Genomic DNA, 15,972 nt, shown 5'->3' with positions numbered 1-15,972 from the left:
TTCTTTAGCTTCTAAAAAATTCAGTTTTGTTCTAAATAACATAGGACCACAATGGAAAAAAAGAGGAAATTCCATCCTTTAATTCAAGTGCATTTATTCAGTGGAAAAAAAATCCCACATTAAGAAATAATTCTTTTACATCAAATCATGGGTGCCACAATTATTAGCACCCCTGATATTTAATACTTTGTACAACCCCTTTTGCCAACAAAACAGCACCTAATCTTCTCCTATAATGTTTCACAAGATTAGAGAACACAGAAAGAGAGATCTTCGACCATTCCTCTTTGCACAATGTCTCTAAATCATCCAGTGACCTGACTCCTCTCCTCTGCACTCTCCTCTTCAGCTCACTCCACAGGTTTTCAATGGGGTTGAGGTCGGGGGACTGAGATGGCCATGGGAGGAGCTTGATTCTGTGTGTGGTGAACCATTTCTGTGTAGATTTGGCCACATGTTTTGGGTCATTATCTTGCTGAAAGACCCAGTGACGACCCATCTTCAGCTTTCGGGCAGAGGCCACCAGATTTTGCTTTAAAATGTCCTGGTATTTCAAAGCATTCATGATGCCATGCACCCTAACAAGGTTCCCAGGGCCTCTGGAAGAGAAACAGCCCCACAGCATCACCGATCCTCCCCCATATTTCACAGTGGGCATGAGGTGCTTTTCTGCATACTCATCTTTTGTGTTCCGCCATACCCACTTAGAGTGTCTGTTGCCAAAAAGCTCTATCTTGGTCTCATCTGACCAAAGAACACGGTCCCAGTTGAAGCCCCAGTACCGCTTAGCAAACTCCAAACGTTTGCGTTTATGATTGTGACTGAGAAAAGGTTTTTTCCTTGCACGCCTCCCAAAGAGCTTGTTGGCATGTATATAGCGTCTGATGGTTGTTTTGGAGACTTTGTGACCCCAAGATGCTATCATTTGTTGCAGTTCTTTAACAGTGAGCTTTGGAGAATTTTTTTTTCTCTTACCATCCTCCTCACTGTGCGTGGAGGCAAAATAAACTTGCGTCCTCGTCCAGGCTTGTTTACTACTGTTCCAGTTTTTTTAAACTTCTTAATGATTCCTCTCACAGTAGATATGGGCAGCTGCAGGCGGGTGGCTATTTTCTTGTACCCATTACCTAACTTGTGAAGGTCGACACACATCTGCCTTACTTGAATGGTGTGTTCCTTTGTCTTTCCCATGTTGAAGAGTGGATAAGAGAAATGGCCTCTGTGTCACGTCATATTTATACCCCAGGGAAGCAGGAAGTGATAAATTGCTAATTAAATGTTCCTAGATATTCAGATCAACTTTGTAAACTACTGTAGAAATGACAGAAATACTTCAATTACATTTATTTTATAGGAATTGTTAGGGGTGCCAATAATTGTGGAACAAGTTATTTTATGAAAAATAATTATTTGTTAGTCAGGATTTTTATTTCCCTTAAAATTCATTTTATATTCACGTTATATTTTTCTACAATTTTCAGTGTGACAATATGCTTCTGCAATAAAAATTTAATTTATTTTAAGGCTTTTAACACATCTTAACCAGGGGTGCCAATAATTATGGAGGGCACTGTATATACAGTCAAGTAAGAAATTTACACACACATGTAGGTGGGAGGTGGACAAAGAAAGCAAGGAAAGAAGAAAAGCATGATGGACAGATCCATGTTTTCTAGGATTTACATCTGAGAGGTACAAAAAATTGTTTGCTAAGCAACACATAAATCACAAAATGTCATTTTATTATAACAGATACTTTGCAATAAATAAATTATTTATTCAGTGTTTTTACTAAATAAAGTGTTTTCAGTTTCAGCATCATAAGGAACTGTGTGACTCTTCAATGGCATTATATTAAACTTGAGGTTTCTTATGCATTCCTGAAAAAATTGATCATGGCATTTTAAAGAACAAATAAAGATTTGTTTACAGAATCAGTTGGAACTAATGACGATTTGCTACACGTGAAATATAAATATTCTCTTATGGAACCAAATGGAACTTACAAAGAAAGATTCTCTTAAATCACCTTCATTTTTACTTATCTAATTTTATGAAACTTATGGCATCATTTGAAACTCAAGGATTGTCTTATGGAATCATGTATCAATTATTCACTTATACATTTTTCTTATGAAAACAACTTAAACTTAAAAAGATTCGCTTATGGCATTATACAAAACTTATAAAGATTCAAATATGGCATCACACGAAGCATGAAGATGAAACAGAAGAATCTCTTAAAGAATCATACGAAACTTATAAAGATTCGGAGGAGTGAATCTGTATTTATCACAGCTCGGGATAGTCATAAAGGGTTTGAGGCAACACATTTTTGTTGCGCTACCAGCCTATTGTGTATTTGTTCAGGTGACTTGCTCAACAGCAACAATAAAAGCATGTCCAGGATTGGTAGAACTATCTGTTTACTATACACTGGGAGTAAAAATACCTCTGCACACTGTCAAGCAGATAGCTGTACCTTGTTTGTCTTTGTTGTTATTGATGTAGCTGAGGAGTTCTGCGTTGGCCTGAACGCAGTACACTTCTCTGCTCTGAACACCTCCGCCACACAAACCCGTCTGATTCCCACGCCGCCGGTCCTGCTGGCTGAGCAGCGCGTCAACACGACACTCGCTCCATTCGGTGCTCCGCCAGGCATAACTGAAATTAACATGAAACACTGGCAATTATGTTCTGAACCTGCGCTTTGGATCAAGCATCCTGTTGTAATAAATCTTTCCGAACATTTACAGCGCCATTCCATTTGGATTGTGTGTCACTGTCATGTACATTCGCTTTACACATGATAAACGAGAGTATTCCAATAAACGTTTAAATGAATGCGCTGTAAACGGACAAACAGCAAAAAGGATCTTGGAAAAATGTAATGACAGTTGTCTCAAATCTCAAGACAAATGTTTCTAGTCCAAAAAAACCTTAATGTCCTTAAATGCATTTCAATTCTACTTCTTAAAACTGCCATGCAAATAGCTATTCAGTAGCCTGTTTACCTAAAAATGCAGGAATTTAATTGGAAAATAAAAGGATTTTGACTGCCATACAACTCGATGGATGGATGGATGGATGGATGGATGGATGAATGGGTGGATGGGTGGATGAATTGATGGATGGATGGATGAATGGGTGGATGAGTGGATGGGTGGCTGGGAAGGCAGATAAGTAGTGGAATGGGAGGATAAAATATAGGTGGATGGATAGGTGATGGATTAGTAGATAGATATGTAAGTGGGTAGGTATGTGGATGGGTGGATGGATGGATGGATCAACAGGATGGATCGATCGACGGATCGATCAATCGACGGATGCATCGATGGATGGATCGATGGATCGATCAATAGATGGATGGATGCATTGATTGATGAATGGATTGAGAGGTAGGTAGGTAGGTAGATTTGTCAGTGGGTAGTTAGGTTGTTGAATGGATGTATAAACGGGTGAATCTGTCAGTAGATAGGAAGGTAGATAAGTACAGGTGGATAGGTAGGTTGGTGAATGGATGTATATAATGGGTAGGTGGATGGATGGATGGATAGGTCTCTTAAACCTTAAGACATATTTGATTACTGGGGTCTTTTATAGTCTAAAAAGACTTGAGAATCTTTATCCAACCCCCATTTAATCCTATTTCTGTCTAGGAAAAAATTGCAATATTAAAGAGATGTCATTTGTGATTTCTCTTTCCCACTTTCCCTATAGTGCGAAACAGAATTGCAAAAATCCATTATCTTCTCGAGCTGCCTGTTCACAGTACGTGGGAGACTCAGAGAGCATTGTGTGGCCTGTGACGGCGTGCCAGAGTGGACCATCTGTGAGAGAACGAGATTAGAGCAGCGTCACCGAGCTCTTAAGATCACTTCCATTTGTCAGTGCATCTCTCTTGGCTCGGGAGCACAGAGCAGCCCGATCCATCTCACCCCGTCTCCATATGCTCATGTGCTGACTCTCACTGGCACCACCGCTCACGCAGAGCAGGGGTCAAGCGGCTCCCAGCAGGGCCTCCCGCTCCACGCCGGCGTTTCTCCACGAACGCACTACAGTTCGTCACGCTGAGACTGACTTCTGTGCATTTTTTTCGTGCTTGTTTCATGTACATGCCTACAGGATAGGAAAATCCCAAATGAGATCTTGTTAACATCTCAATTGCTTCTCCTTGACAGCAGAAGATTAAATCGATCGTGAATTAGCTTAGAGTGTTTCTCGATTAAACACTTCTCCTGCTGCATGTGTCTCTTCTAGAGATTCAGAGGAGATCTCAACAATGTCTCCATTTCAGCTCTGATTTGACTAGATAACGGTGAGAGATTGCAATGTGAATTCAAATGCTATCAGACGATATGGTTGCGTTTTAAAACCTAGGTTGGAAATAAATTGTGATAATTCTGCAGCAGTATTGTTTTTGTATCACTAAAACGCTATAGTTTTGCTAAAAATATTCAATTCGTATTTTTAGAATTGTAATCACTTGGCTGAATATTTATATAATTGTTTATAAAAATAGCTATATATATAATTTAGGTAAAAACAACAACAACTGAAATGAAAAACTGTATGTGTATGTATATATATATAAATATAAATATAAATAATTTTTTTTTTTTTTTTTTTGCATTTATTTAGCAGTTTATCATTTCAGTTTTTTTTTTTTTTTTTTTTACCTGAATTGTTTCAAATAATGTTTTACTTTTAGTCTTACATAAAATAAAAAACTAACAAAAAAGATAAACAAACTAGAAAATAAATAAATGTTATTTTGGCGATTTTTATTTGCTTAGTTTACATTTATTTAACATTAACGGTTAACGTTAACATAAAATTATGGTTTCAGTTTTATTAAACTATGACAATTCTAGTCTACAGAAAGACGTGTTGCTTTTTGCATACTTTGAATGGCCCCAGAAAGCATTTTTCAGTTTTATCCAAAACAGATAAACCAGAATCTGGCAATATATATTTTGTTGGCTTTTGCAGGTAATGTGTCAGTTTGGAAATTTGAATGTTGAGTGAGTTTAATGCATTATCATTTTTGAAAATAATGTGTATACGCGACATTAGCAACATGAATTTTCTAAATCAACAATTTTGTTTCTACATGTCTTTGAGTTCTTTTATCATGACTAATATTAACAGTTTTATGTCACATCAATAATGCAATGCTGTACCAGGTGCACTAAAGAGCAAGTTTGCTACATCAGAACTGTACTTTTACTGTATGTCAGAAAATGTCTCATCTGCTCTGATTTCTTTGAAGAAGAAATATCTGAGATAGTTGAAATGACAGGCTTACTAGGAACCACATTATATCATTTGAGTTACACGAAAGAGCAACTTCTGAGCAACAATGTTTCCTCTAGGTTGACACATAATGAGATGACAAGATGACATCAATTTGTTGGCACACATCTCATAATATTATCACTCCAATAATGTGATGCATTTTCACGCTCAAACCATGAAAAATGAAAACCTTTGATCAAAACAGAGATAGAGACTGGCTGGCATTTCTAAATAAGAAAGTGTTATAGCTGCAATTCAAAAGCACTCAATCAAACTGACTATGAAATCATGCATACAGATATCATCAGATATCATAGAGCACAACAAAAGAGATTATATATATATATATATATATATATATATATATATATATATATATATATATATATATATATATATATATATACTGTATACATATATATAGCCTATGTCAAGCCACTGGTTCGGGTTTTATACTTGCCCTGCCAGCAATTTTTACTGGCACTACAGCAAAAATGAAAAATAAAATAACTAATATTTATATAACCAGACAATCTCTTCATTTGCAGTCAGTTTATATCAAACATTAATAATGTTTAAACATTAGGGTTTTTTTCACAACAGTAATACTGAGAAATATGATCAAAAATTTAAAATATTTGTTTTACATTATAATATTTTTTCAAATGTAATTTTATTCCTGTAATTCAAAGCAGAAGATGTTCTGTATCATCACGGTGGCACAGCGATCTTTCTTGACTCTTGACTATTCTGATAAGCCGCTCAAGAAACCTTTATTATATTTAGCGATGTTAAAAATAGTAATGTTTAATATTTCTGTGGAAACCATGCTGATTAATTTTTCCAGGATTATTAGATGAATCAAAGTAAAACAAAAACTGCATTTATTTGAAATTTGTACTTTACTGCCACTTTAATTAATTGAATCCATCAATTGCTAAACATATTAAATTAATCCATTCAATGCTGAATATTCAATGTATCAATTGCTGAATAATTGCTTTAAAATATATAAATTTTTCTTTACAAAAATAGACATCTTTTGAACAGTAGTGTATGTATGGCATATAGCATGCATATAAGTGTAGAAGATATGTAGTGAATACTGGATGATTAAGCTTCACGTTTGAGTCTAGTATAGCATGAGCGTAAGATGCAAACAGGGAATTTTCAAGAACACATACAAGATCAACAAATGCATAATGTATTTCTGTGGTACTTACGCAGCGCACGGCGGCACCCCGTCCCCTTCAGGTTCACAGGCCTGGCTCTCCTCCAGCTCGGGACACTCGGACCCTCCTCCGGTAGGAAGCCGTATCAGCTGTCTCCTGCGGGAGCGAGAGCCCTGAGGAACACTGGGGTCTGAGCAGGACTTTGAGCAGGAGCCCCACACGCTCCATTCGCTGACCACACAGTCTTTGGGCATCAGGCAGGACTGGTACGTCTCCGGCAGACTCCAGTGAGGACACTGGCTGATTCAGGACAGACGGGTAGAAGGGCTGGTCAGTCTACATGACAACAACCATTTTACAGCTACCGAAAATAAAAAAGTGTTAAAATAACTGAAACTATATAAGCAACTTAAAAACTACAATTTTATAAAAACTACAGACATAAAAAAGACCAAATTGAAACCAAAACTAAATTTAAAACAAGAAAAAAAAAAAAAATATATATATATATATATATATATATATATATATGTGTGTGTGTGTGTATGTATATATATATATAAAATATATATATGTATAAAGCAACATTATGGGTGTTATGCAGAATGTAAAAAAATTAAAAGACAGAAATATTATAATATACAAATATGTTTTTCCCCAACATTATGTCTGGGTAAGGTAAGGTAAAGTAAAGTACAGTAAAATAAAAAAAAATTTGAATACTTTAAAATCATATGCTTTTGTTAACTGCAGCTAAACAGCTTTTGTAATTGTTTCAGTGGCTGGTAACTTAATGCTGAGCAGTGTGAATGCAGCAGTTTCTCTTAGACTCTTATTTTCTCTGTAGGCAATGCAGCTGACGAGCTATTACAGCTAATTACAGGCTGCTTCCTTTCCAGTGTAGCTTCATTTAGCAACCGCTCATTTAGGTGCCGCGGCTGCCAAACTCACCTCAGGGCAGCACGGACTCTTAAACACATAAACTTCAAAGCTGGCACTGTTTTCCACCCACTTTAAACCCAGATTAAGATGTCTCGGAACCATTTAAAAATCTGGCAACATAATGAGACCATATTGCAGCACAATAACTCTTCCTGAGGTATAAAATGATAGTAGCCGTAGGTAAACTGTATTTGGCAGAAATAGAGAGCATGTCGGTCTGTTGCTATAAAATAAATGGGGCTATTATCAAGATTGCAACTAAGGCTGGGCAAAATTAAATTAACTCACTAACCAACCCAAGAATGAAAGATTAAAAAAAGGTACAAAATGGTCACTTAAAACTACAAATTAGTACCCTTTGAAAGGTTATTGACCCATTGACAGTAAAATAAATGTCAATATTTATTGAAATATTGTTGATATGGATAAAATATATTTATTATATATATATTAATATATTTATATTTATATTTATTCATTATATATATATATATATATATATATATATATATATATATATATATATATATATATATATATATATGTGTGTGTTTAAAAAAATCAAAAATATATTTTACAAACATTTTTGAAAATAAAATCATTTAAAATTAAAAATTTAAATAGATTCTAAAACGCATTTCAATTTTAAAACATCTGTGATTTTCTGATCTGAGAATTTTTAATGGATTTTTAAAATGTAGTTATTAGATTTTTATTTACATTTTTAGAATGAATTATGATAATATTATTATAATATTAATTATAATATTAATGATACATTACAATGATCTTTATTAATAAATGTAATACTTTTAAATATATAATTTTAAATAAATATTAATATTAACATGAACTTTATGGTATTTATTATAGAATAAATATCATATTTTTTGGACAGTTCGATAAATTACACAACTATGTGCAATTAAACAGATCCCGGTAATTAAACATGAAAAAAGTCTCCATTACTTCGGCAATGTTATGTATATAACAAAATATTCATGAAGAAATTAAATTTAGGGCGGATTTGACTTTTTCTGTGCATCAAATCATTTTCAACCAGTGTTGTTTTGCTGAAATATGCTTTTTTTGTATTTCAAACTTCCAAATATTACTAACATGCATTGTTTTTATGCACCGAGCTGCACATTTTTGGTGAGCTGTTGTTTACAGCTGCTTGATGGAATGAGGACACCATCATTTCCATTTAAATGAGAATGATGTTTCTCCTTTAATGTAAGAATAACTCAATTGAGGGAATTCAGGAGAGCCTCGGTGCAGCAACAGGAGCATTATGAAGAAGTCCATCAAATCCTAAATAAAATTAGCAGGAAATGCTCAATTAAAGAATGCTATTGTATGCATATCACTGCAAAGGTATATGATTCACAGTCTTCGGTTTTCAAGAGCTTGTGTTAAGCCACAAACACAAAGAGCTAGCAACAGATGAGCTGTCTGGCTAAATGTTACACTAAGAACTGCTTGGTTTACTACACTGACAAAAGCCACGTAATGAAACAGAACAAGAATAATGTGAACCATTTGTTTGTGAAAGTGCTTCAGTAAAAACTTTTTCTTTTTTTTTCACTTTCTTGACAAAACCAAACAGCTATGAATATTTCAGAAGAGAGACAAGTTAAAAAAAAAAAATTTCTAAAGGTATGCAGGTGATTTTTGTGATATTATATACATTAACATGCAATTTTTTTTTTCTATTTTGCACGAAATTGATCATTTTATTTAGCAAGGATGCATTAAATTGTAAAAAAGTGATGTGTAAAATATTACAAAAAATGAAAATAAATGGTGTTCTTTTAAACGTAAAAAACATTATCATCGTTTCCACAAAAATAGCAAGCAAAACAACAAAAAAACATGTTTCTTGATCAGCGTGTTACAATGAGTTCTGAAGGATCGTGTGACACTAAAGGCAAATCTGCTTTGAATCACAGAAATATGTTATGTTTTTAAGATATATATTATATTTGTAAAATAATAAAGTTTATTTTAAGATATATATTCAAACAGAAAATATCTATTTTAAATTAAAAGAATATTTAGTATGTTTTACTTCATTTTTAATAAAATAAATGCGGCCTTAACAAGCATAACAATTTTTTAAAAAATGATTCCAAATTTGTGACTTTCTTTATTATATGTGACTTTGCCGGATTGCTTTAACCTTGATGTTAGCTATTGAACTGCTTCCATAAACTTAACTTTACCTGCAGGTTTCTCAGGCTAAAATGCTCTGAATGTTTTCCTTTCAACTGCTCCCATGTTCCTGAGCTAGAACGCATATCAAAAGCCAAACACTGTACGCCTGAGATGCATGCAGACTGTGAGGCTGCGCCAAAACTTTTTTAAACAACTACAAAACTCTTGAACATTTAATACTCGGTGGAAAGTGCTGGCACAGATTCCTGCCGTGTCACACAATCTGCTGCTGGGGAATATACAGTTGTCATTTCTACAGTTGAAAATAGACATCAAGCGTAGGAGTGCTTTGACAGCACAGCGGAGACCCAGACGAGTCACGCAGCCGTCATCCTCTTACTGTCAGCGGCTGATGGAGTGCACAAATACGCCGGGATCCCTAGCTTTCATTTAACCGCTATTAGCCTGACAACCATTAGCGCTACAACAAAAGAGACGCGGCTCAGAACAAACTAATGCGCAAGAGAGTCTCTTCTGACGCAAACATTAATACAAGTGGACACACTGTAGACCGAGAAAGCCTCAAGCATAATAAAAGCATATTATTTAAGTTAAAACTCAACCTTAGTATGACACACTTTTATGGGTAATATTTTCATTAATAATATCTGGTTTATACATTGATTATGGGCATATGCGTATCAGATAACTTTAACTTGCTTACTTTCTAAAAATCTATTAAAAATAAACATGAAAAACTTTTTTTTTTTTTTTTTGAGTTGCACCACATGACATTTTACAACCTGAATAAAAATGTTTTAAACATGCTGATCATAGAAGAGGTGTATCCAAGTCATTGCACAAACTAATATTATGAATGGGATATATAAATATTAATGTAATATTTAATTATTCATAAGCTTTACATTTTGGGGGGTTGCGCCACATGACATTTTACAACCGGAACAAATTTTTTTTAAATATGCTGATCATAGAAGAGGTGTATCCAAGTCATTGCACAAACTAATATTATGAATGGGATATATAAATATTAATGTAATATTTAATTATTCATAAACTCTAGATTTTGGGGAGTTGCGCCACTTGACATTTTACATCGTAAAACGAATAAAAGGGAAATATATATATATATATATATATATATATATATACTGTGTATATATATATATATATATATATATATATATATATATATATATATATATATATATATATATATATATATATATATATATATATATATATATATATATATATATACTATGTATATATATATATATATATATATATATATATATATATATATATATATATGATTCTGACATGCTCATTATAGAAGGAATGTAAATAAATAAATTAGTATGAATGTTTAATTATAATTACAGATTGTTTGCACAGATTGCACAGTAAAGTATTTAACAAATAATAAATGGGTAGGATTAGGAACGCAGAATAAGCTCATGCATTAATACGTTCTTAAATAGCACTATTAAATGGCTAATATTCTAGTAATATGCACCCTAATAAGCAGCTAATAGGCGTAACGGTAAAATAAAGTTTATCTAGTCACTGACCTGTAAACAAATATGAGGCTGTTATGCATTCACCGTTTAATTCTTTATGACAAAACATAGCACTTTCCATTGGGCAAAAAATTTGTTAATGAGTTACTTGGTAAAACAGTACAATCTTCCTCTCTCACAACCTCATTTTTATTTATGTCAAATGAATACGGTTCTAATGGGAAAGGCCACTAACCTGAGTGACACTGTGCTTCCGTTTCGATGCACACACACCACTTGCCGAGACTGGTAGCCTATTTCCATATTCCAGAGGTCGTCCTCTAGTCGATTCAGCCTGTTGCGGTTTCTTTTGCTCTTGATGAGCTCGCGCATCTCCGGGTCTCGGTTCCCTTTCCTCTCTTTGGCTTTCCGTCGGCGGGTTTGGCGGGTGGTGCGCGAGGGGGCGGTGGAGGAGGTCGGAGGTGAGGGCAAAGAAGGCAGCTTGCACTCGCTCCATCCGCCCACCTTCAGACTGAACACCGTCTCCCTGCCCTCGCAGGCCCTCGGCGCGCACGTCTGGAACTCCGTCAGATTGGGGCAAGGAAGCCCTCCGAACAGCGGCGGAGCCACGACGGAGCGCACGCGGTTCTGCAGGCCCAGCCCGCAGGTCTTGGAGCACGTGGTCCAGGGGGTGAACTCGGTCACCACACAGTCTTGAGGGCAAGGAATCAAACAGGCCTGTTCCTGCCGGGGTTTGGGCTCGAGGTACTCGCAGATGGCGTGGTCCGCAGCCGAGCCGTCCGCCTTGAGCACACAGTTCACCTCCCGCGTCTGGATGCCCTCCTCGCCCTGCAGGCAGACGCCGGTGCGGCCGGTGCGAAGAGATATGGGAACGCACTGGTTCCAGGCGCCCAGCCGCCAGTCGTACAGGTCCTTGTGCCAGTCGCAGACGCGGAAGCAGCTCTGTTGGTTGGCAGGCCGCGTGGACTGAAGGCAGTTGGTGTGAAGGGTGGTCCAGCCTTCCACATGAGCGCACCACACCGCACGGCTCTGACTGCCTCCTGGACCGCACTCGCTGCCCATACATCTGCCCCACGGACCTGGGAAAAACACAATACTTAGTGTCCCAGAAGAAATGTAATGATGATCGATACGGTTCTTATGCCAAGATGAATGCCAAAATACACTGTGAAGCTTATTTTAGATATTAGATGGATGGATGGATGGATGGATGGATGAACAGAGAGACAGACAGAAATTAGATAGATAGATAGATAGATAGATAGATAGATAGATAGATAGATAGATAGATAGATAGATAGAAAATAATAAACAAAATGATAGAACAAAAAACTAAAAATAGAACGATATATAGAAAGATTGATAGATAAACCAACAGAAAGAACCATTAAATAATAGGTAGACAGAGTGATAGAACAAAAAACGATAGATAGATAGATAGATAGATAGATAGATAGATAGATAGATAGATAGATAGATAGATAGATAGATAGATAGATAGATAGATGATAATTATGCAATTGAGCATAACTGTGTTCTATTGAAATATATTTTATATATATTACAACCTTTTATTAATTTATTGCTGTGATAAAATTTTCTGCATCATTACTCCAATCTTCAGTGTCACATGTAACAAGTAACAATTAACATTTCTTATTATTATCTATATTGAAAACAGCTATATTGTGGAAATCATTACACTTTTTCTAAACAAGAACATTCATTTATTTTATTCTTTGAAGCATTATAAATGATTTTACTGACACTTTCAATTTAAAGTGTCCTTGCAGAATACAAAAATTAATTCACTTAAAACTCATTTTCCTGACCCATACAAAAGCTTGTTTATTTTTTTCATGAAAAAAGGGTAATTGTGACTTCATATAGTTTATATCTAATACTTCCGCTTTTTTTCTCAGAACTGTGGGAAATAAACTCACAATTCTTAGATAAAACCTTGCAGTTACCTCATTTATCCATTTTTATTTTTTACGTGACAGAAACAAAATTTCACACACCCCAAACTTAGGTAATTAGATTTAAATTGAAATAAACGAAACATCAGAAAATGAAAATGACACGATATTTATGTGTGCTATACTTTTGAAGCTAATTAAACTGCAGCATGCAAACACTTTTGTGAAGTGCTTGTGAGTTTGTGAGCTTCCTATGTGTGACGGTCCAAATCATTCTCCTAGGAGACACCAAACCCAATTTGGATGCCGCCTCAGAAAACAACTGTGTATGAAGGCAACAGACTAAGCTAAGCGCTGGAACAGAGCCACGGTGTCAGGTTTACACACACTGAAATTTGAATAGGTTCACTTTTGTACCTGACTGCTCCTTAAGGTGATAATCTGAGTGTTGGCCTAATTAACTATTTGGCTGAGAAGCAATTAGGCAGTCAAAACGAGTTAATCAGCGCTCAGTACCTGCTGCTTTGTAGTACTGGCATAGAGAACTCTAAACTCCAAATAGAGAACGGGAACAGAAGAAGCAACGAGAACCTCATGGGCTCTAATTTTGGGATCAAATGCAACAAATTGTTACCAAACATAATAAAAAAATGATGGCATGCAAAACAGACTACAAAACTGAAAAATATCACAGAATATTCTTTGCAAACACGGCTTGAAAATTCTCATTCGAGGTACCACTGTATATTTCGTCCAGGAAAATAGCACTTATATCAGTAAAAATAGGTCTAACGTCTATTAGTGGGTTTCTGAATAATCACTGGTTATCTTTTTTCCTCTTTATTTTATCATGGCAACCAAAGGGTCGTTAAAATCATTTCACCTCCAGAAGCTTTACTGGCGTAACAATAAATGAAATGCAGGCATAAGCAGCATACTGTACATGTTTAAAAACCGGCGGTTTAACAAAAGCAGCTTAAAACTAAGAATCCGGCGAGCGCAGACAGCAAAGCATGACAAATAGAGATCTGTAAAGACAACAAGGACTGCGATTGTGCTTCAGGGGCTCGATCTCGCAGCCACATTAGAAAATGAGGCTTTATTATCATTAATTTTCACTGTATTACATTAGCTGTGTCACCATAACCGAGTTTCCATCTCACATTGCCCACATTGAGCACCTCCTGCATGATAAATAGTGGTCCATGTAATGAAGCTAAATGATAATCCATCTCAGAAGGTTCTTGCTGCAAACGCGGCCCATCGGGGCTTTTCGTGTTATACAAGAGCACAGGAAATTGAGTTTTTGTAAAGCATAGTATAAAAAGTATTTGACAAAAAGTATCTGATGCAGTGTATTGACATGCATTTGGCTGACCCAAGTCAGATATCCCGGCCTTTTTTTAAGTTTCATCACCTGTCAGATTAAATTAGTAAGGCTGCTTATTAACAAAAGTAATAGCACATCTTCTTTTGAAATACAATTTGAAGCATCAAAAACAATAATGGGGGAAAAAAAAATGAGAGTAGCTTCACAAACATCACTAATAACATTATATCATGACCAACCACTCATTCCACCCACTCACTAGGTCTAATTAATATCACTTGATGAAGATGGTGGGCGGCCAGGCTGCTTTTACTCTGCTGGTCACTATGTTTCATTACGGCTTTGAAAGTCAAAGAGAATGCCACAACAGCAATGCTGTTGTTAACTAACAAAACTCAATCGAGTTCTAAAATGAATTAAAACTGAAAAAATAAATTATTTAAATATGCAAAACGTTAAAAAAAGAACAATAATAACAATAAAATGGCAGAAACACATCAACTAAAATTCTAATAAAGCCAATTCAAAATATAAAAACAAATGTATAAATAATACTAAAATAAAAAAATTTAATAAAATACTAAAATTAAAACTCAAACTAACATTCACATAAATAAACTATACAAATATATAATAATAATATAATTATATATATATATATATATATATATATATATATATATATATATATATATATATATATATCTTTTCAGTTTATTTTTATTTTTAGCTTAATTTTAGTTTAGTGTTTTTGATACATAGGCTAAAATATATATATATATATATATATTCTAATTTCTGTCTGTCTCTCTGTTCATCCATCCATCCATCCATCTAATATCTAAAATAAGCTTCACAGTGTATTTTGGCATTCATCTTGGCATAAGAACCGTATTGATCATCATTACATTTCTTCTATATTTATATATATTTATTTATTTATTTATTTTTTTAGCCTATGTATCAAAACCACTAAACTAAAATTAAGCTAAAAATTAAACTGAAAAGAGAAAATATAAAAATAAAAGCTGTAACTGTACATGCTATAATAGTACATAAAGAATGCTATAATAATTAGTTTCAGTTGAGGACCAATTCTCAGTATTAATTAGTTGCTTGGTATTACTGGCATACTGGTTGTTTATTAGTATCTATATAAAAATGATGTTGCCTTTAAAGAAACCTTGATTTGAACAACATTCTAAAAAATTAAATTTTTCACTCAATATTAGTGCGTCTCTATAGAGGTTGTAAAAGTCCCACTTACTTTCCCCATAGAGAAATTACCTATAGCATCTAAACTTTTCAAGAAAGACCAATCATGAGCTCTGAGGTGATTTACCAGTTCTGTATGAAGAAAAATGAAAATCTGGGCAGTTACTGTCTATTTCAATCCACTGTCAGATGAGTTTCTCACAGTGCTATTTGTGCAACGTCTGAAGCTCCTTTATTCACGTACTGCGTTTCAAATCAGTCACTTTGCAGCTCCACTCCAGTTAGGATGCTGTCTTAGAAGGCAGCCATTTATGTAAGCACCAAACATGAAGGAAGAGAACTACAGTGGTGTCTGCCGAGTCAAAATGAGCATCTATTATCACTTCTATAATGCA

At 34.9% G+C, this 15,972-nt stretch overlaps 1 pseudogene; it reads right to left on the bottom strand.

Annotated features, from left to right (window-relative positions):
- The window catches only part of LOC122360890, a 108,932-nt pseudogene that overhangs the window by 54,304 nt on the left and 38,656 nt on the right, over window positions 1-15,972 (bottom strand).

Source organism: Puntigrus tetrazona, chromosome 16 (assembly GCF_018831695.1).
Source record: "Puntigrus tetrazona isolate hp1 chromosome 16, ASM1883169v1, whole genome shotgun sequence".
NCBI lineage: Eukaryota > Metazoa > Chordata > Actinopteri > Cypriniformes > Cyprinidae > Puntigrus > Puntigrus tetrazona.
The sequence above is the reverse complement of the archived record's forward strand: the minus strand, read 5'-3'. Positions and strand labels throughout refer to the sequence as shown.